Source organism: Pseudophryne corroboree, chromosome 6 (genome assembly GCF_028390025.1).
Source record: "Pseudophryne corroboree isolate aPseCor3 chromosome 6, aPseCor3.hap2, whole genome shotgun sequence".
NCBI lineage: Eukaryota > Metazoa > Chordata > Amphibia > Anura > Myobatrachidae > Pseudophryne > Pseudophryne corroboree.
Window position 1 is genome coordinate 97499747 of NC_086449.1, and position 20167 is coordinate 97519913.

A 20167-nucleotide genomic window follows, 5' to 3' on the forward strand; every position below is an offset into this window, starting at 1 on the left:
TTTAAGTTGCCGTGATCGTATAGTGGTTAGTACTCTGCGTTGTGGCAGCAGCAACCCGTGATCGTATAGTGGTTAGTACTCTGCGTTGTGGCAGCAGCAACCCCAGTTTGAATCCAGGTCAAGTCATTTTCATGTTATTTCTCACACATCCATTTCTTTACAATATTGAAGGTAAGGACAATTGAAGAAACTAAGCAGATTCTTTGAATGTGCTTGCACAATTTGTCTTTACTGCTTTTTGTAAAGCTATCTTTCCATACTTCGTATCATTTCTTGATCATTTCTTTGTGAATCATTTTCATGAAATCTGGAAAGCTGACATAAATTCCTGAATACAGGAAACGCAAATGAATGGACTCTGAGCAAGTTCATCACAGGCTGAAAAGATCATTTTGCAGTCACAAAGAAAATTGTTTGTGAGATGTTTATGGGAAATAAGCCCTGCAGCAAGTGTACAGTCAACTCTCAAAATATGATTCTGTATATACTTCAATAACCATCAAAGCTTGAAACAGGTTCAAAAACATGATGAACACTCCAAGTGGCATAAGGCGGCTGGGCCAGTGGCGCAATGGATAACGCGTCTGACTACGGATCAGAATATTGTAGGTTCGACTACTACCTGGCTTGTTTAAGTTGCCGTGAATCTATAGTGGTTAGTACTCTGCGTTGCGGCCGCAGCAGCCCCGGTTCGAATCTGGGTCATGGCATTTTCATTTTATTTCTCACACATCCATTTCATTACAATATTGAAGGTAAGGAAAATTGAAGAAACTAAGCAGATTCTTTGAATGTGCTTGCACAATTTGTCTTTACTGCTTTTTGTAAAGCTATCTTTCAATACTTTAAATCATTTCTTGATCATTTCTTTGTGAATCATTTTCATGAAATCTGGAAAGCTGACATAAATTCCTGAATACAGGAAACGCAAATGAATGGACTCTGAGCAAGTTCATTATTGGCTGAAAAGATCATTTTGCAGTCACAAAGAAAATTGTTTGTGAGATGTTTATGGGAAATAAGCCCTGCAGCAAGTGTATAGTCAACTCTCAAAATTTGATTTTGCGTATACTTCAATAACCATCAAAGCTTGAAACAGGTTCAAAAACATGATGAACACTCCAAGTGACATAAGGCAGCTGGGCCAGTGGCGCAATGGATAACGCGTCTGACTACGGATCAGAAGATTGTAGATTCGACTCCTACCTGGCTTCTTTAAGTTGCCGTGATTGTATAGTGGTTAGTACTCTGCGTTGTGGCAGCAGCAACCCCAGTTTGAATCCAGGTCAAGTCATTTTCATGTTATTTCTCACACATCCATTTCTTTACAATATTGAAGGTAAGGACAATTGAAGAAACTAAGCAGATTCTTTGAATGTGCTTGCACAATTTGTCTTTACTGCTTTTTGTAAAGCTATCTTTCCATACTTTGAATCATTTCTTGATCATTTCTTTGTGAATCATTTTCATGAAATCTGGAAAGCTGACATAAATTCCTGAATACAGGAAACGCAAATGAATGGACTCTGAGCAAGTTCATTATTGGCTGAAAAGATAATTTTGCAGTCACAAAGAAAATTGTTTGTGAGATGTTTATGGGAAATAAGCCCTGCAGCAAGTGTACAGTCAACTCTCAAAATTTGATTTTGCATATACTTCAATAACCATCAAAGCTTGAAACACGTTCAAAAACATGATGAACACTCCAAGTGGCATAAGACAGCTGGGCCAGTGGCGCAATGGATAATGCGTCTGACTACGGAGAGGAAGATTGTAGGTTCGACTCCTACCTGGCTCATTTAAGTTGCCATGATCGTATAGTGGTTAGTATTCTGTATTGTGGCCGCAGCAACCTTGGTTCGAATCTGGGTCATGGCATTTTCATTTTTTTTCTCACACATCCATTTCTTTACAATAATCAAGGTAAGGACAATTGAAGAAACTGAGCAGATTCTTTGAATGTGCTTGCACAATTTGTCTTTACTGCTTATTGTAAAGCTATCTTTCCATACTTTGAATCATTTCATGATCATTTCTTTGTGAATCATTTTCTTGAAATCTGGAAAGCTGACATAAATTCCTGAATACAGGAAACTCAAATGAATGGACTCTGAGCAAGTTCATGACAGGCTGAAAAGATCATTTTGCAGTCACAAAGAAAATTGTTTGTGAGATGTTTATGGGAAATAAGCCCTGCAGCAAGTGTACAGTCAACTCTCAAAATTTGATTCTGTATATACTTCAATAACCATCAAAGCTTGAAACAGGTTAAAATACATGATGAACACTCCAAATGGCATGAGACAGCTGGGCCAGTGGCGCAATGGATAACGAGTCTGACTACGGATCGGAAGATTGTAGGTTCGACTCCTACCTGGCTTGTTTAAGTTGCCGTGATCGTATAGTGGTTAGTACTCTGCGTTGTGGCAGCAGCAACCCGTGATCGTATAGTGGTTAGTACTCTGCGTTGTGGCAGCAGTAACCCCAGTTTGAATCCAGGTCAAGTCATTTTCATGTTATTTCTCACACATCCATTTCTTTGCAATATTGAAGGTAAGGACAATTGAAGAAACTAAGCAGATTCTTTGAATGTGCTTGCACAATTTGTCTTTACTGCTTTTTGTAAAGCTATCTTTCCATACTTTGAATCATTTCTTGATCATTTCTTTGTGAATCATTTTCATGAAATCTGGAAAGCTGACATAAATTCCTGAATACAGGAAACGCAAATGAATGGACTCTGAGCAAGTTCATTATTGGCTGAAAAGATCATTTTGCAGTCACAAAGAAAATTGTTTGTGAGATGTTTATGGGAAATAAGCCCTGCAGCAAGTGAACAGTCAACTCTCAAAATTTGATTTTGCATATACTTCAATAACCATCAAAGCTTGAAACACGTTCAAAAACATGATGAACACTCCAAGTGGCATAAGACAGCTGTGCCAGTGGCGCAATGGATAACGCGTCTGACTACGGAGCGGAAGATCGTAGGTTTGACTCCTAGCTGGCTCATTTAAGTTGCCGTGATCGTATAGTTGTTAGTGCTCTGCGTTGTGGCAGCAGCAAACCGTGATCATATAGTGGTTAGTACTCCGCGTTGTGGCTGCAGCAACCCCAGTTTGAATCTAGATCAAGTCATTTTCATGTTATTTCTCACACATCCATTTCTTTACAATATTGAAGGTAAGGACAATTGAAGAAACTAAGCAGATTCTTTGAATGTGCTTGCACAATTTGTCTTTACTGCTTATTGTAAAGCTATCTTTCCATACTTCTAATCATTTCTTGATCATTTCTTTGTGAATCATTCTCTTGAAATCTGGAAAGCTGACATAAATTCCTGAATACAGGAAACTCAAATGAATGGACTCTCAGCAAGTTCATCACAGGCTGAAAAGATCATTTTGCAGTCACAAAGAAAATTGTTTGTGAGATGTTTATGGGAAATAAGCCCTGCAGCAAGTGTACAGTCAACTCTCAAAATTTGATTCTGTATATACTTCAATAACCATCAAAGCTTGAAACAGGTTCAAAAACATGATGAACACTCCAAGTGGCATAAGACAGCTGGGCCATTGGTGCAATGGATAACGCGTCTGACTACGGAGCGGAAGATTGTATGTTCGACTCCTACCTGGCTCGTTTAAGTTGCCGTGATCGTATAGTGGTTAGTACTCTGTGTTGTGGCCACAGCAACCCCAGTTCGAAGCCTGGTCACGACATTTTGATTTTATTTCTCACACATCCATTTCTTTACAATATTGAAGGTAAGGACAATTGAAGAAACTAAGCAGATTCTTTGAATGTGCTTGCAAAATTTGTCTTTACTGCTTATTTTGAAGCTATCTTTCCATACTTTGAATCATTTCTTGATCATTTCTTTGTGCATCATTTCCTTGAAATCTGAAAAGCTGACATAAATTCCTGAATACAGGAAACTCAAATGAATGGACTCTGAGCAAGTTCATCACAGGCTGAAAAGATCATTTTGCAGTCCCAAAGAAAATTGTTTGTGAGATGTTTATGGGAAATAAGCCCTGCAGCAAGTGTACAGTCAACTCTCAAAATTTGATTCTGTATATACTTCAATAACCATCAAAGCTTGAAACAGGTTCAAAAACATGATGAACACTCCAAGTGGCATAAGGCGGCTGGGCCAGTGGCGCAATGGATAACGCGTCTGACTACGGATCAGAAGATTGTAGGTTCGACTCCTACCTGGCTTGTTTAAGTTGCCGTGAATCTATAGTGGTTAGTACTCTGCGTTGTGGCCGCAGCAACCCAAGTTCGAATCTGGGTCACGGCATTTTCATTTTATTTCTCACACATCCATTTCTTTACAATATTGAAGGTAAGGACAATTGAAGAAACTAAGCAGATTCTTTGAATGTGCTTGCACAATTTGTCTTTACTTCTTATTGTGAAGCTATCTTTTTATACTTTGAATCATTTCTTGATCATTTCTTTGTGAATCATTTTCTTGAAATCTGGAAAGCTGACAAAAATTCCTGAATACAGGAAACTCAAATGAATGGACTTTGAGCAATTCATCACAGGCTGAAAAGATCATTTTGCAGTCACAAAGAAAATTGTTTGTGAGATGTTTATGGGAAATAAGCCCTGCAGCAAGTGTACAGTCAACTGTCAAAATTTTATTCTGTATATACTTCAATAACCATCATAGCTTGAAACAGGTTCAAAACTATGATGAACACTCCAAATGGTATAAAACAGCTGGGCCAGTGGCGCAATGGATTACATGTATAACTACAGATCAGAAGATTGTAGGTTCGACTCACACCTGTCTCGTTTAAGTTGCCATGGTCGTATAGTGGTTAGTACTCTGCATTGTGGCCGCAGCAACCCTGGTTTGTATCCAGATCACGGAATTCTCATTTTATTTCTCACACATCCATTTCTTTACAATATTGAAGTTAAGGACAATTGAAGAAACTAAGCAGATTCTTTGAATGTTCCAAACAGAGAAATATATCAACTGCGCTGAAATGCAAGGGGTGCAGCTACTCAACAGGTTACCACAAACCTATATGCATATATGAAACAAAAAAATATGAATAGCGCTCCCCAATTGGGATATATATCACCAAAGCGTAATGTCCATCAGATTCTTGCAAGGAATAATGATGACAATAATTCGCGTTCTGATATCTTCTCACATAGACGTCCAAGATACCTCAAATGAGATTAGAAAAGACGCCTCTCATAGCGTAAAACAATTTTTTCCATTTATTCTAAAACTTTTAAAATTCATAAGATAACAATCAACAAGTTATCCACCACCATACAGAGTAACTGCGTACCAGAGTGGGCCTATACAAGGCATGTGTTGCACATGAAAGGGTTAATCCCGGGTGTAACTCCTCCACGGTCCAGCTGTTCTGCCCTTCAAGGTTCCACGCTGTATCAGTCTCTGCCTTGATCCACCAACGCGTTTCAACATAAAGTCTTTTTAAAGGTGTCAACTCTCAAAATTTGATTCTGTATATACTTCAATAACCATCAAAGCTTGAAACAGGTTCAAAAACATGATGAACACTCCAAATGGCATAAGACAGCTGGGCCAGTGGTGCAATAGATAACGCGTCTGACTACGGATCAGAAGACTGTAGGTTCGACTCCTACCTGGCTTGTTTAAGTTGCGTGATCGTATAGTGGTTAGTACTCTGCGTTGTGGCTGCAGCTACCCCAGTTCAAATCCGGGTCAAGGCATTTTCATGTTATTTCTCACACATCCATTTCTTTACAGTATTGAAAGTAAGGACAATTGAAGAAACTAAGCAGATTCTTTGAATGTGCTTGCACAATTTGTCTTTACTGATTATTGTGAAGCATTCTTTCCATACTTTGAATCATTTCTTGATCATTTCTTTGTGAATCATTTTCTTGAAATCTGTAAAGCTGACATAAATTCCTGAATACAGGAAACTCAAATGAATGGACTTTGAGCAAGTTCATCACAGGCTGAAAAGATCATTTTGCAGTTACAAAGAAAATTGTTTGTGAGATGTTTATGGGAAATAAGCCCTGCAGCAAGTGTACAGTCAACTCTCAAAATTTGATTCTGTATATACTAGAGATGAGCGGGTTCGGTTTCTCTGAATCCGAACCCGCCAGAACTTCATGTTTTTTTTCACGGGTCCGAGCGACTCGGATCTTCCCGCCTTGCTCGGTTAACCCGAGCGCGCCCGAACGTCATCATGACGCTGTCGGATTCTCGCGAGGCTCGGATTCTATCGCGAGACTCGGATTCTATATAAGGAGCCGCGCGTCGCCGCCATTTTCACACGTGCATTGAGATTGATAGGGAGAGGACGTGGCTGGCGTCCTCTCCATTTAGATTATAAGAGACTGAGAGAGATTTACTGGAGCTGACTAGGAGGAGTACTGTTACTGTAGAAGTGTAGAGACTGAGTGGAGAGAGTTTACTAGTGAGGACAGTGCAGTTTACTTTATAATCCGTTCTCTGCCTGAAAAAAGCGATACACAGCACACAGTGACTCAGTCACATACCATATCTGTGTGCACTGCTCAGGCTCAGGCCAGTGTGCTGCATCATCTATTATCTATATATAATATTATATATATCTGTCTGACTGCTCAGCTCACACAGCTTATAATTGTGGGGGAGACTGGGGAGCACTACTGCAGTGCCAGTTATAGGTTATAGCAGGAGCCAGGAGTACATAATATATTATATAGTGAGTGACCACCAGACACACAGTGCAGTTTATTTAATATATCCGTTCTCTGCCTGAAAAAAGCGATACACACAGTGACTCAGTCAGTCACATACCATATCTGTGTGCACTGCTCAGGCTCAGGCCAGTGTGCTGCATCATCTATATATATTATATATCTGTCTGACTGCTCAGCTCACACAGCTTATAATTGTGGGGGAGACTGGGGAGCACTACTGCAGTGCCAGTTATAGGTTATAGCAGGAGCCAGGAGTACATAATATTATATTAAAATTAAACAGTGCACACTTTTGCTGCAGGAGTGCCACTGCCAGTGTGACTAGTGACCAGTGACCTGACCACCAGTATATATAATATTAGTAGTATACTATCTCTTTATCAACCAGTCTATATTAGCAGCAGACACAGTACAGTGCGGTAGTTCACGGCTGTGGCTACCTCTGTGTCGGCACTCGGCAGCCCGTCCATAATTGTATATACCACCTAACCGTGGTTTTTTTTTCTTTCTTTATACATACATACTAGTTACGAGTATACTATCTCTTTATCAACCAGTCTATATATTAGCAGCAGACACAGTACAGTGCGGTAGTTCACGGCTGTGGCTACCTCTGTGTCGGCACTCGGCAGCCCGTCCATAATTGTATATACCACCTAACCGTGTTTTTTTTTTCTTTCTTTATACATACATACTAGTTACGAGTATACTATCTCTTTATCAACCAGTCTATATATTAGCAGCAGACACAGTACAGTGCGGTAGTTCACGGCTGTGGCTACCTCTGTGTCGGCACTCGGCAGCCCGTCCATAATTGTATATACCACCTAACCGTGGTTTTTTTTTCTTTCTTTATACATACATACTAGTTACGAGTATACTATCTCTTTATCAACCAGTCTATATATTAGCAGCAGACACAGTACAGTGCGGTAGTTCACGGCTGTGGCTACCTCTGTGTCGGCACTCGGCAGCCCGTCCATAATTGTATATACCACCTAACCGTGGTTTTTTTTTCTTTCTTTATACATACATACTAGTTACGAGTATACTATCTCTTTATCAACCAGTCTATATATTAGCAGCAGACACAGTACAGTGCGGTAGTTCACGGCTGTGGCTACCTCTGTGTCGGCACTCGGCAGCCCGTCCATAATTGTATATACCACCTAACCGTGGTTTTTTTTTCTTTCTTTATACATACATACTAGTTACGAGTATACTATCTCTTTATCAACCAGTCTATATATTAGCAGCAGACACAGTACAGTGCGGTAGTTCACGGCTGTGGCTACCTCTGTGTCGGCACTCGGCAGCCCGTCCATAATTGTATATACCACCTAACCGTGTTTTTTTTTTCTTTCTTTATACATACATACTAGTTACGAGTATACTATCTCTTTATCAACCAGTCTATATATTAGCAGCAGACACAGTACAGTGCGGTAGTTCACGGCTGTGGCTACCTCTGTGTCGGCACTCGGCAGCCCGTCCATAATTGTATATACCACCTAACCGTGGTTTTTTTTTCTTTCTTTATACATACATACTAGTTACGAGTATACTATTTATTTATCAACCAGTCTATATATTAGCAGCAGACACAGTACAGTGCGGTAGTTCACGGCTGTGGCTACCTCTGTGTCGGCACTCGGCAGCCCGTCCATAATTGTATATACCACCTAACCGTGGTTTTTTTTTCTTTCTTTATACATACATACTAGTTACGAGTATACTATCTCTTTATCAACCAGTCTATATATTAGCAGCAGACACAGTACAGTGCGGTAGTTCACGGCTGTGGCTACCTCTGTGTCGGCACTCGGCAGCCCGTCCATAATTGTATACTAGTATCCAATCCATCCATCTCCATTGTTTACCTGAGGTGCCTTTTAGTTGTGCCTATTAAAATATGGAGAACAAAAATGTTGAGGTTCCAAAATTAGGGAAAGATCAAGATCCACTTCCACCTCGTGCTGAAGCTGCTGCCACTAGTCATGGCCGAGACGATGAAATGCCAGCAACGTCGTCTGCCAAGGCCGATGCCCAATGTCATAGTACAGAGCATGTCAAATCCAAAACACCAAATATCAGTAAAAAAAGGACTCCAAAACCTAAAATAAAATTGTCGGAGGAGAAGCGTAAACTTGCCAATATGCCATTTACCACACGGAGTGGCAAGGAACGGCTGAGGCCCTGGCCTATGTTCATGGCTAGTGGTTCAGCTTCACATGAGGATGGAAGCACTCAGCCTCTCGCTAGAAAAATGAAAAGACTCAAGCTGGCAAAAGCAGCACAGCAAAGAACTGTGCATTCTTCGAAATCCCAAATCCACAAGGAGAGTCCAATTGTGTCGGTTGCGATGCCTGACCTTCCCAACACTGGACGTGAAGAGCATGCGCCTTCCACCATTTGCACGCCCCCTGCAAGTGCTGGAAGGAGCACCCGCAGTCCAGTTCCTGATAGTCAGATTGAAGATGTCAGTGTTGAAGTACACCAGGATGAGGAGGATATGGGTGTTGCTGGCGCTGGGGAGGAAATTGACCAGGAGGATTCTGATGGTGAGATGGTTTGTTTAAGTCAGGCACCCGGGAAGACACCTGTTGTCCGTGGGAGGAATATGGCCGTTGACATGCCAGGTGAAAATACCAAAAAAATCAGCTCTTCGGTGTGGAGGTATTTCACCTGAAATGCGGACAACAGGTGTCAAGCCGTGTGTTCCCTTTGTCAAGCTGTAATAAGTAGGGGTAAGGACGTTAACCACCTCGGAACATCCTCCCTTATACGTCACCTGCAGCGCATTCATAATAAGTCAGTGACAAGTTCAAAAACTTTGGGTGACAGCGGAAGCAGTCCACTGACCAGTAAATCCCTTCCTCTTGTAACCAAGCTCACGCAAACCACCCCACCAACTCCCTCAGTGTCAATTTCCTCCTTCCCCAGGAATGCCAATAGTCCTGCAGGCCATGTCACTGGCAATTCTGACGAGTCCTCTCCTGCCTGGGATTCCTCCGATGCATCCTTGCGTGTAACGCCTACTGCTGCTGGCGCTGCTGTTGTTGCCGCTGGGAGTCAATGGTCATCCCAGAGGGGAAGTCGTAAGCCCACTTGTACTACTTCCAGTAAGCAATTGACTGTTCAACAGTCCTTTGCGAGGAAGATGAAATATCACAGCAGTCATCCTACTGCAAAGCGGATAACTGAGTCCTTGACAACTATGTTGGTGTTAGACGTGCGTCCGGTATCCGCCGTTAGTTCACAGGGAACTAGACAATTTATTGAGGCAGTGTGCCCCCGTTACCAAATACCATCTAGGTTCCACTTCTCTAGGCAGGCGATACCGAGAATGTACACGGACGTCAGAAAAAGACTCACCAGTGTCCTAAAAAATGCAGTTGTACCCAATGTCCACTTAACCACGGACATGTGGACAAGTGGAGCAGGGCAGGGTCAGGACTATATGACTGTGACAGCCCACTGGGTAGATGTATGGACTCCCGCCGCAAGAACAGCAGCGGCGGCACCAGTAGCAGCATCTCGCAAACGCCAACTCTTTCCTAGGCAGGCTACGCTTTGTATCACCGCTTTCCAGAATACGCACACAGCTGAAAACCTCTTACGGCAACTGAGGAAGATCATCGCGGAATGGCTTACCCCAATTGGACTCTCCTGTGGATTTGTGGCATCGGACAACGCCAGCAATATTGTGTGTGCATTAAATATGGGCAAATTCCAGCACGTCCCATGTTTTGCACATACCTTGAATTTGGTGGTGCAGAATTTTTTTAAAAACGACAGGGGCGTGCAAGAGATGCTGTCGGTGGCCAGAAAAATTGCGGGACACTTTCGGCGTACAGGCACCACGTACAGAAGACTGGAGCACCACCAAAAACTACTGAACCTGCCCTGCCATCATCTGAAGCAAGAAGTGGTAACGAGGTGGAATTCAACCCTCTATATGCTTCAGAGGTTGGAGGAGCAGCAAAAGGCCATTCAAGCCTATACAATTGAGCACGATATAGGAGGTGGAATGCACCTGTCTCAAGTGCAGTGGAGAATGATTTCAACGTTGTGCAAGGTTCTGATGCCCTTTGAACTTGCCACACGTGAAGTCAGTTCAGACACTGCCAGCCTGCGTCAGGTCATTCCCCTCATCAGGCTTTTGCAGAAGAAGCTGGAGGCATTGAAGAAGGAGCTAAAAGGGAGCGATTCCGCTAGGCATGTGGGACTTGTGGATGCAGCCCTTAATTCGCTTAACAAGGATTCACGGGTGGTCAATCTGTTGAAATCAGAGCACTACATTTTGGCCACCGTGCTCGATCCTAGATTTAAAGCCTACCTTGGATCTCTCTTTCCGGCAGACACAGGTCTGCTGGGGTTGAAAGACCTGCTGGTGACAAAATTGTCAAGTCAAGCGGAACGCGACCTGTCAACATCTCCTCCTTCACATTCTCCCGCAACTGGGGGTGCGAGGAAAAGGCTCAGAATTCCGAGCCCACCCGCTGGCGGTGATGCAGGGCAGTCTGGAGCGACTGCTGATGCTGACATCTGGTCCGGACTGAAGGACCTGACAACGATTACGGACATGTCGTCTACTGTCACTGCATATGATTCTCTCAACATTGATAGAATGGTGGAGGATTATATGAGTGACCGCATCCAAGTAGGCACGTCACACAGTCCGTACTTATACTGGCAGGAAAAAGAGGCAATTTGGAGGCCCTTGCACAAACTGGCTTTATTCTACCTAAGTTGCCCTCCCACAAGTGTGTACTCCGAAAGAGTGTTTAGTGCCGCCGCTCACCTTGTCAGCAATCGGCGTACGAGGTTACATCCAGAAAATGTGGAGAAGATGATGTTCATTAAAATGAATTATAATCAATTCCTCCGCGGAGACATTGACCAGCAGCAATTGCCTCCACAAAGTACACAGGGAGCTGAGATGGTGGATTCCAGTGGGGACGAATTGATAATCTGTGAGGAGGGGGATGTACACGGTGATATATCGGAGGGTGAAGATGAGGTGGACATCTTGCCTCTGTAGAGCCAGTTTGTGCAAGGAGAGATTAATTGCTTCTTTTTTGGGGGGGGTCCAAACCAACCCGTCATATCAGTCACAGTCGTGTGGCAGACCCTGTCACTGAAATGATGGGTTGGTTAAAGTGTGCATGTCCTGTTTTGTTTATACAACATAAGGGTGGGTGGGAGGGCCCAAGGACAATTCCATCTTGCACCTCTTTTTTCTTTTCTTTTTCTTTGCATCATGTGCTGATTGGGGAGGGTTTTTTGGAAGGGACATCCTGCGTGACACTGCAGTGCCACTCCTAGATGGGCCCGGCGTTTGTGTCGGCCACTAGGGTCGCTAATCTTACTCACACAGCTACCTCATTGCGCCTCTTTTTTTCTTTGCGTCATGTGCTGTTTGGGGAGGGTTTTTTGGAAGGGACATCCTGCGTGACACTGCAGTGCCACTCCTAGATGGGCCCGGTGTTTGTGTCGGCCACTAGGGTCGCTTATCTTACTCACACAGCGACCTCGGTGCAAATTTTAGGACTAAAAATAATATTGTGAGGTGTGAGGTATTCAGAATAGACTGAAAATGAGTGTAAATTATGGTTTTTGAGGTTAATAATACTTTGGGATCAAAATGACCCCCAAATTCTATGATTTAAGCTGTTTTTTAGTGTTTTTTGAAAAAAACACCCGAATCCAAAACACACCCGAATCCGACAAAAAAAATTTGGTGAGGTTTTGCCAAAACGCGTTCGAACCCAAAACACGGCCGCGGAACCGAACCCAAAACCAAAACACAAAACCTGAAAAATTTCAGGCGCTCATCTCTAGTATATACTTCAATAACCATCAAAGCTTGAAACAGGTTCAAAAACATGATGAACACTCCAAGTGGCATAAGGCGGCAGGGCCAGTGGCGCAATGGATAATGCGTCTAACTACAGATCAGAAGATTGTAGGTTCGACTCCTACCTGGCTTTTTTAAGTTGCCGTGAATCTATAGTGGTTAGTACTCTGCGTTGTGGCCGCAGCAACCCCGGTTCGAATCTGGGTCACGGCATTTTCATGTTATTTCTCACACATCCATTTCTTTACAATATTGAAGGTAAGGACAATTGAAGAAACTAAGCAGATTCTTTGAACGTGCTTGCACAATTTGTCTTTACTGCTTATTGTGAAGCTATCTTTCCACACTTTGAATAATTTCTTGATCATTTCTTTGTGAATCATTTTCTTGAAATCTGGAAAGCTGACATAAATTCCTGAATACAGGAAACTCAAATGAATGGACTTTGAGCAAGTTCATCACAGGCTGAAAAGATCATTTTGCAGTCACAAAGAAAATTGTTTGTGAGATGTTTATGGGAAATAAGCCCTGCAGCAAGTGTACAGTCAACTCTCAAAATTTGATTCTCTATATACTTCAATAACCATCAAAGCTTGAAACAGGTTCAAAAACATGATGAACACTCCAAATGGCATAAGACAGCTGGGCTAGTGGTGCAATGGATAATGCGTCTGACTACAGATCAGAAGATTGTAGGTTCGACTCCTACCTGGCTCGTTTAAGTTGCCGTGATCGTATAGTGGTTAGTACTCTGCGTTGTGGCCGCAGCAACCCCAGTTCGAAGCCTGCTCACAACATTTTAATTTTATTTCTCACACATCCATTTCTTTACAATATTGAAGGTAAGGACAATTGAAGAAACTAAGCAGATTCTTTGAATGTGCTTGCAAAATTTGTCTTTACTGCTTATTTTGAAGCTATCTTTCCATACTTTGAATCATTTCTTGATCATTTCTTTGTGCATCATTTCCTTGAAATCTGGAAAGCTGACATAAATTCCTGAATACAGGAAACTCAAATGAATGGACTCTGAGCAAGTTCATCACAGGCTGAAAAGATCATTTTGCAGTCACAAAGAAAATTGTTTGTGAGATGTTTATGGGAAATAAGCCCTGCAGCAAGTGTACAGTCAACTCTCAAAATTTGATTCTGTATATACTTCAATAACCATCATAGCTTGAAACAGGTTCAAAAACATGATGAACACTCCAAATGGTATAAAACAGCTGGGCCAGTGGCGCAATGGATAACATGTATGACTACAGATCAGAAGATTGTAGGTTCGACTCCCACCTGTCTCGTTTAAGTTGCTGTGGTCGTATAGTGGTTAGTACTCTGCATTGTGGCCGCAGCAACCCTGGTTTGTATCTGGATCATGGTATTTTCATTTTATTTCTCACACATCCATTTCTTTACAATATTGAAGGTAAGGACAATTGAAGAAACTAAGCAGATTCTTTGAATGTGCTTGCACAATTTGTCTTTACTGCTTATTGTGAAGCATTCTTTCCATACTTTGAATCATTTCTTGATCATTTCTTTGTGAATAATTTTCTTGAAATCTGTAAAGCTGACATAAATTCCTGAATACAGGAAACTCAAATGAATGGACTCTCAGCAAGTTCATCACAGGCTGAAAAGATCATTTTGCAGTCACAAAGAAAATTGTTTGTGAGATGTTATGGGAAATAAGCCCTGCAGCAAGTGTACAGTCAACTCTCAAAATTTGATTCTGTATATACTTCAATAACCATCAAAGCTTGAAACAGGTTCAAAAACATGATGAACACTCCAAATGGCATAAGACAGCTGGGCCAGTGGTGCAATAGATAACGCGTCTGACTACGGATCAGAAGACTGTAGGTTTGACTCCTACCTGGCTTGTTTAAGTTGCCGTGATCGTATAGTGGTTAGTACTCTGCGTTGCGGCCGCAGCTACCCCAGTTCAAATCTGGGTCAAGGCATTTTCATGTTATTTCTCACACATCCATTTCTTTACAGTATTGAAAGTAAGGACAATTGAAGAAACTAAGCAGATTCTTTGAATGTGCTTGCACAATTTGTCTTTACTGCTTATTGTGAAGCATTCTTTCCATACTTTGAATCATTTCTTGATCATTTCTTTGTGAATCATTTTCTTGAAATCTGTAAAGCTGACATAAATTCCTGAATACAGGAAACTCAAATGAATGGACTTTGAGCAAGTTCATCACAGGCTGAAAAGATCATTTTGCAGTCACAAAGAAAATTGTTTGTGAGATGTTTATGGGAAATAAGCCCTGCAGCAAGTGTACAGTCAACTCTCAAAATTTGATTCTGTATATACTTCAATAACCATCAAAGCTTGAAACAGGTTCAAAAACATGATGAACACTCCAAGTGGCATAAGGCGGCTGGGCCAGTGGCGCAATGGATAACGCGTCTGACTACGGATCAGAAGATTGTAGGTTCGACTCCTACCTGACTTGTTTAAGTTGCTGTGAATCTATAGTGGTTAGTACTCTGCGTTGTGGCCGCAGCAACCCCGGTTCGAATCTGGGTCATGGCATTTTCATTTTATTTCTCACACATCCATTTCTTTACAATATTGAAGGTAAGGAAAATTGAAGAAACTAAGCAGATTCTTTGAATGTGCTTGCACAATTTGTCTTTACTGCTTATTGTGAAGCTATCTTTCCATACTTTGAATCATTTCTTGATCATTTCTTTGTGAATCATTTTCTTGAAATCTGGAAAGCTGACATAAATTCCTGAATACAGGAAACTCAAATGAATGGACTTTGAGCAAGTTCATCACAGGCTGAAAAGATCATTTTGCAGTCACAAAGAAAATTGTTTGTGAGATGTTTATGGGAAATAAGCCCTGCAGCAAGTGTACAGTCAACTCTCAAAATTTGATTCTGTATATACTTCAATAACCATCAAAGCTTGAAACAGGTTCAAAAACATGATGAACACTCTAAGTGGCATAAGGCGGCTGGGCCAGTGGCGCAATGGATAACGCGTCTGACTACGGATCAGAAGATTGTAGGTTCGACTCCTACCTGGCTTCTTTAAGTTGCCGTGAATCTATAGTGGTTAGTACTCTGCGTTGTGGCCGCAGCAACCCTGGTTCGAATCTGGGTCATGGCATTTTCATGTTATTTCTCACACATCCATTTCTTTACAATATTGAAGGTAAGGAAAATTGAAGAAACTAAGCAGATTCCTTGAATGTGCTTGCAAAATTTGTCTTTACTGCTTTTTTTGAAGCTATCTTTCCATACTTTGAATCATTTCTTGATCATTTCTTTGTGCATCAATTCCTTGAAATCTGGAAAGCTGACATAAATTCCTGAATACAGGAAACTCAAATGAATGGACTCTGAGCAAGTTCATCACAGGCTGAAAAGATCATTTTGCAGTCACAAAGAAAATTGTTTGTGAGATGTTTATGGGAAATAAGCCCTGCAGCAAGTGTACAGTCAACTCTCAAAATTTGATTCTGTATATACTTCAATAACCATCAAAGCTTGAAACAGGTTCAAAAACATGATGAACACTCCAAATGGCATAAGACAGCTGGGCTAGTGGTGCAATGGATAATGCGTCTGACTACAGATCAGAAGATTGTAGGTTCGACTCCTACCTGGCTTGTTTAAGTTGCCGTGATCGTATAGTGGTTAGTACTCTGCGTTGTGGCCGCAGCAACCTCAGTTCAAAGCCTGGTCACGACATTTTCATTTTATTTCTCACACATCCATTTCTTTACAATATTGAAGGTAAGGACAATTGAAGAAACTAAGCAGATTCTTTGAATGTGCTTGCACAATTTGTCTTTACTGCTTTTTGTAAAGCTATCTTTCCATACTTTAAATCATTTCTTGGTCATTTCTTTGTGAATCATTTTCATGAAATCTAGAAAGCTGACATAAATTCCTGAATACAGGAAACTCAAATGAATGGACTCTCAGCAAGTTCATCACAGGCTGAAAAGATCATTTTGCAGTCACAAAGAAAATTGTTTGTGAGATGTTTATGGGAAATAAGCCCTGCAGCAAGTGTACAGTCAACTCTCAAAATTTGATTCTGTATATACTTCAATAACCATCAAAGCTTGAAACAGGTTCAAAAACATGATGAACATTCCAAGTGGCATAAGGCGGCTGGGCCAGTGGCGCAATGGATAATGCGTCTGGCTACAGATCAGAAGATTGTAGGTTCGACTCCTACCTGGCTCGTTTAAGTTGCCGTGATCGTATAGTGGTTAGTACTCTGCGTTGTGGCCACAGCAACCCCAGTTCGAAGCCTGGTCGCGACATTTTTATTTTATTTCTCACACATCCATTTCTTTACAATATTGAAGGTAAGGACAATTGAAGAAACTAAGCAGATTCTTTGACTGTGCTTGCAAAATTTGTCTTTTCTGCTTATTTTGAAGCTATCTTTCCATACTTTGAATCATTTCTTGATCATTTCTTTGTGCATCATTTCCTTGAAATCTGGAAAGCTGACATAAATTCCTGAATACAGGAAACTCAAATGAATGGACTCTGAGCAAGTTCATCACAGGCTGAAAAGATCATTTTGCAGTCACAAAGAAAATTGTTTGTGAGATGTTTATGGGAAATAAGCCCTGCAGCAAGTGTACAGTCAACTCTCAAAATTTGATTCTGTATATACTTCAATAACCATCAAAGCTTGAAACAGGTTCAAAAACATGATGAACACTCCAAATGGCATAAGACAGCTGGGCTAGTGGTGCAATGGATAATGCGTCTGACTACAGATCAGAAGATAGTAGGTTCGACTCCTACCTGGCTCGTTTAAGTTGCCGTGATCGTATAGTGGTTAGTACTCTGCGTTGTGGCCGCAGCAACCCCAGTTCAAAGCCCGGTCACGACATTTTCATTTTATTTCTCACACATCCATTTCTTTACAATATTGAAGGTAAGGACAATTGAAGAAACTAAGCAGATTCTTTGAATGTGCTTGCACAATTTGTCTTTACTGCTTATTGTAAAGCTATCTTTCCATACTTCTAATCATTTCTTGATCATTTCTTTGTGAATCATTTTCTTGAAATCTGGAAAGCTGACATAAATTCCTGAATACAGGAAACTCAAATGAATGGACTCTCAGCAAGTTCATCACAGGCTGAAAAGATCATTTTGCAGTCACAAAGAAAATTGTTTGTGAGATGTTATGGGAAATAAGCCCTGCAGCAAGTGTACAGTCAACTCTCAAAATTTGATTCTGTATATACTTCAATAACCATCAAAGCTTGAAACAGGTTCAAAAACATGATGAACACTCCAAGTGGCATAAGACAGCTGGGCTAGTGGTGCAATGGATAACGCGTCTGACTAAGGAGCGGAAGATTGTAGGTTCGACTCCTAGCTGGCTCATTTAAGTTGCCGTGATCGTATAGTGGTTAGTACTCTGTATTGTGGCCGCAGCAACCTTGGTTCGAATCTGGGTCACGGCATTTTCATTTTATTTCTCACACATCCATTTCTTTACAATATTGAAGGTAAGGACAATTGAAGAAACTAAGCAGATTCTTTGAATGTGCTTGCACAATTTGTCTTTACTGCTTTTTGTAAAGCTATCTTTCCATACTTTAAATCATTTCTTGGTCATTTCTTTGTGAATCATTTTCATGAAATCTAGAAAGCTGACATAAATTCCTGAATACAGGAAACTCAAATGAATGGACTCTCAGCAAGTTCATCACAGGCTGAAAAGATCATTTTGCAGTCACAAAGAAAATTGTTTGTGAGATGTTTATGGGAAATAAGCCCTGCAGCAAGTGTACAGTCAACTCTCAAAATTTGATTATGTATATACTTCAATAACCATCAAAGCTTGAAACAGGTTCAAAAACATGATGAACATTCCAAGTGGCATAAGGCGGCTGGGCCAGTGGCGCAATGGATAATGCGTCTGGCTACAGATCAGAAGATTGTAGGTTCGACTCCTACCTGGCTCGTTTAAGTTGCCGTGATCGTATAGTGGTTAGTACTCTGTGTTGTGGCCACAGCAACCCCAGTTCGAAGCCTGGTCGTGACATTTTTTTTTTATTTCTCACACATCCATTTCTTTACAATATTGAAGGTAAGGACAATTGAAGAAACTAAGCAGATTCTTTGAATGTGCTTGCAAAATTTGTCTTTTCTGCTTATTTTGAAGCTATCTTTCCATACTTTGAATCATTTCTTGATCATTTCTTTGTGCATCATTTCCTTGAAATCTGAAAAGCTGACATAAATTCCTGAATACAGGAAACTCAAATGAATGGACTCTGAGCAAGTTCATCACAGGCTGAAAAGATCATTTTGCAGTCCCAAAGAAAATTGTTTGTGAGATGTTTATGGGAAATAAGCCCTGCAGCAAGTGTACAGTCAACTCTCAAAATTTGATTCTGTATATACTTCAATAACCATCAAAGCTTGAAACAGGTTCAAAAACATGATGAACACTCCAAGTGGCATAAGGTGGCTGGGCCAGTGGCGCAATGGATAACGCATCTGACTACGGATCAGAAGATTGTAGGTTCGACTCCTACCTGGCTTGTTTAAGTTGCCGTGAATCTATAGTGGTTAGTACTCTGCGTTGTGGCCGCAGCAACCCAAGTTCGAATCTGGGTCACGGCATTTTCATTTTATTTCTCACACATCCATTTCTTTACAATATTGAAGGTAAGGACAATTGAAGAAACTAAGCAGATTCTTTGAATGTGCTTGCACAATTTGTCTTTACTGCTTATTGTGAAGCTATCTTTCCATACTTTGAATCATTTCTTGATCATTTCTTTGTGAATCATTTTCTTGAAATCTGGAAAGCTGAAAAAAATTCCTGAATACAGGAAACTCAAATGAATGGACTTTGAGCAAGTTCATCACAGGCTGAAAAGATCATTTTGCAGTCACAAAGAAAATTGTTTGTGAGATGTTTATGGGAAATAAGCCCTGCAGCAAGTGTACAGTCAACTCTCAAAATTTTATTCTGCATATACTTCAATAACCATCATAGCTTGAAACAGGTTCAAAAACATGATGAACACTCCAAATGGTATAAAACAGCTGGGCCAGTGGCGCAATGGATAACATGTATAACTACAGATCAGAAGATTGTAGGTTCGACTCCCACCTGTCTCGTTTAAGTTGTCATGGTCGTACAGTGGTTAGTACTCTGCATTGAGGCCGCAGCAACCCTGGTTTGTATCCAGATCACGGAATTCTCATTTTATTTCTCACACATCCGTTTCTTTACAATATTGAAGGTAAGGAAAATTGAAGAAACTAAGCAGATTCTTTGAATGTGCTTGCACAATTTGTCTTTACTGCTTATTGTGAAGCTATCTTTCCATACTTTGAATCATTTCTTGATCATTTCTTTGTGAATCATTTTCTTGAAATCTGGAAAGCTGACATAAATTCCTGAATACAGGAAACTCAAATGAATGGACTTTGAGCAAGTTCATCACAGGCTGAAAAGATCATTTTGCAGTCACAAAGAAAATTGTTTGTGAGATGTTTATGGGAAATAAGCCCTGCAGCAAGTGTACAGTCAACTCTCAAAATTTGATTCTGTATATACTTCAATAAC

The 20167-nt window shown here is 41.0% G+C and overlaps 6 non-coding genes across 6 annotated transcripts; all 6 read left to right on the forward strand.

Moving 5' to 3' along the window:
• Window positions 1-4153: 4153 nt before the first annotated feature.
• Window positions 4154-4226, forward strand: TRNAR-ACG (transfer RNA arginine (anticodon ACG)). Its single transcript has one exon. It is a non-coding gene; the product is annotated as a tRNA-Arg (tRNA).
• Window positions 4227-14972: 10746 nt separating this feature from the next.
• TRNAR-ACG (transfer RNA arginine (anticodon ACG)) lies at window positions 14973-15045 on the forward strand. Its single transcript has one exon. It is a non-coding gene; the product is annotated as a tRNA-Arg (tRNA).
• Window positions 15046-15556: 511 nt separating this feature from the next.
• Window positions 15557-15629, forward strand: TRNAR-ACG (transfer RNA arginine (anticodon ACG)). Its single transcript has one exon. It is a non-coding gene; the product is annotated as a tRNA-Arg (tRNA).
• A 1095-nt stretch (window positions 15630-16724) lies between these two features.
• TRNAC-ACA (transfer RNA cysteine (anticodon ACA)) lies at window positions 16725-16797 on the forward strand. The gene has a single exon. It is a non-coding gene; the product is annotated as a tRNA-Cys (tRNA).
• A 1678-nt stretch (window positions 16798-18475) lies between these two features.
• Window positions 18476-18548, forward strand: TRNAC-ACA (transfer RNA cysteine (anticodon ACA)). The gene has a single exon. It is a non-coding gene; the product is annotated as a tRNA-Cys (tRNA).
• A 511-nt stretch (window positions 18549-19059) lies between these two features.
• On the forward strand, window positions 19060-19132 carry TRNAR-ACG (transfer RNA arginine (anticodon ACG)). The gene has a single exon. It is a non-coding gene; the product is annotated as a tRNA-Arg (tRNA).
• The last annotated feature ends 1035 nt before the right edge of the window (window positions 19133-20167 follow it).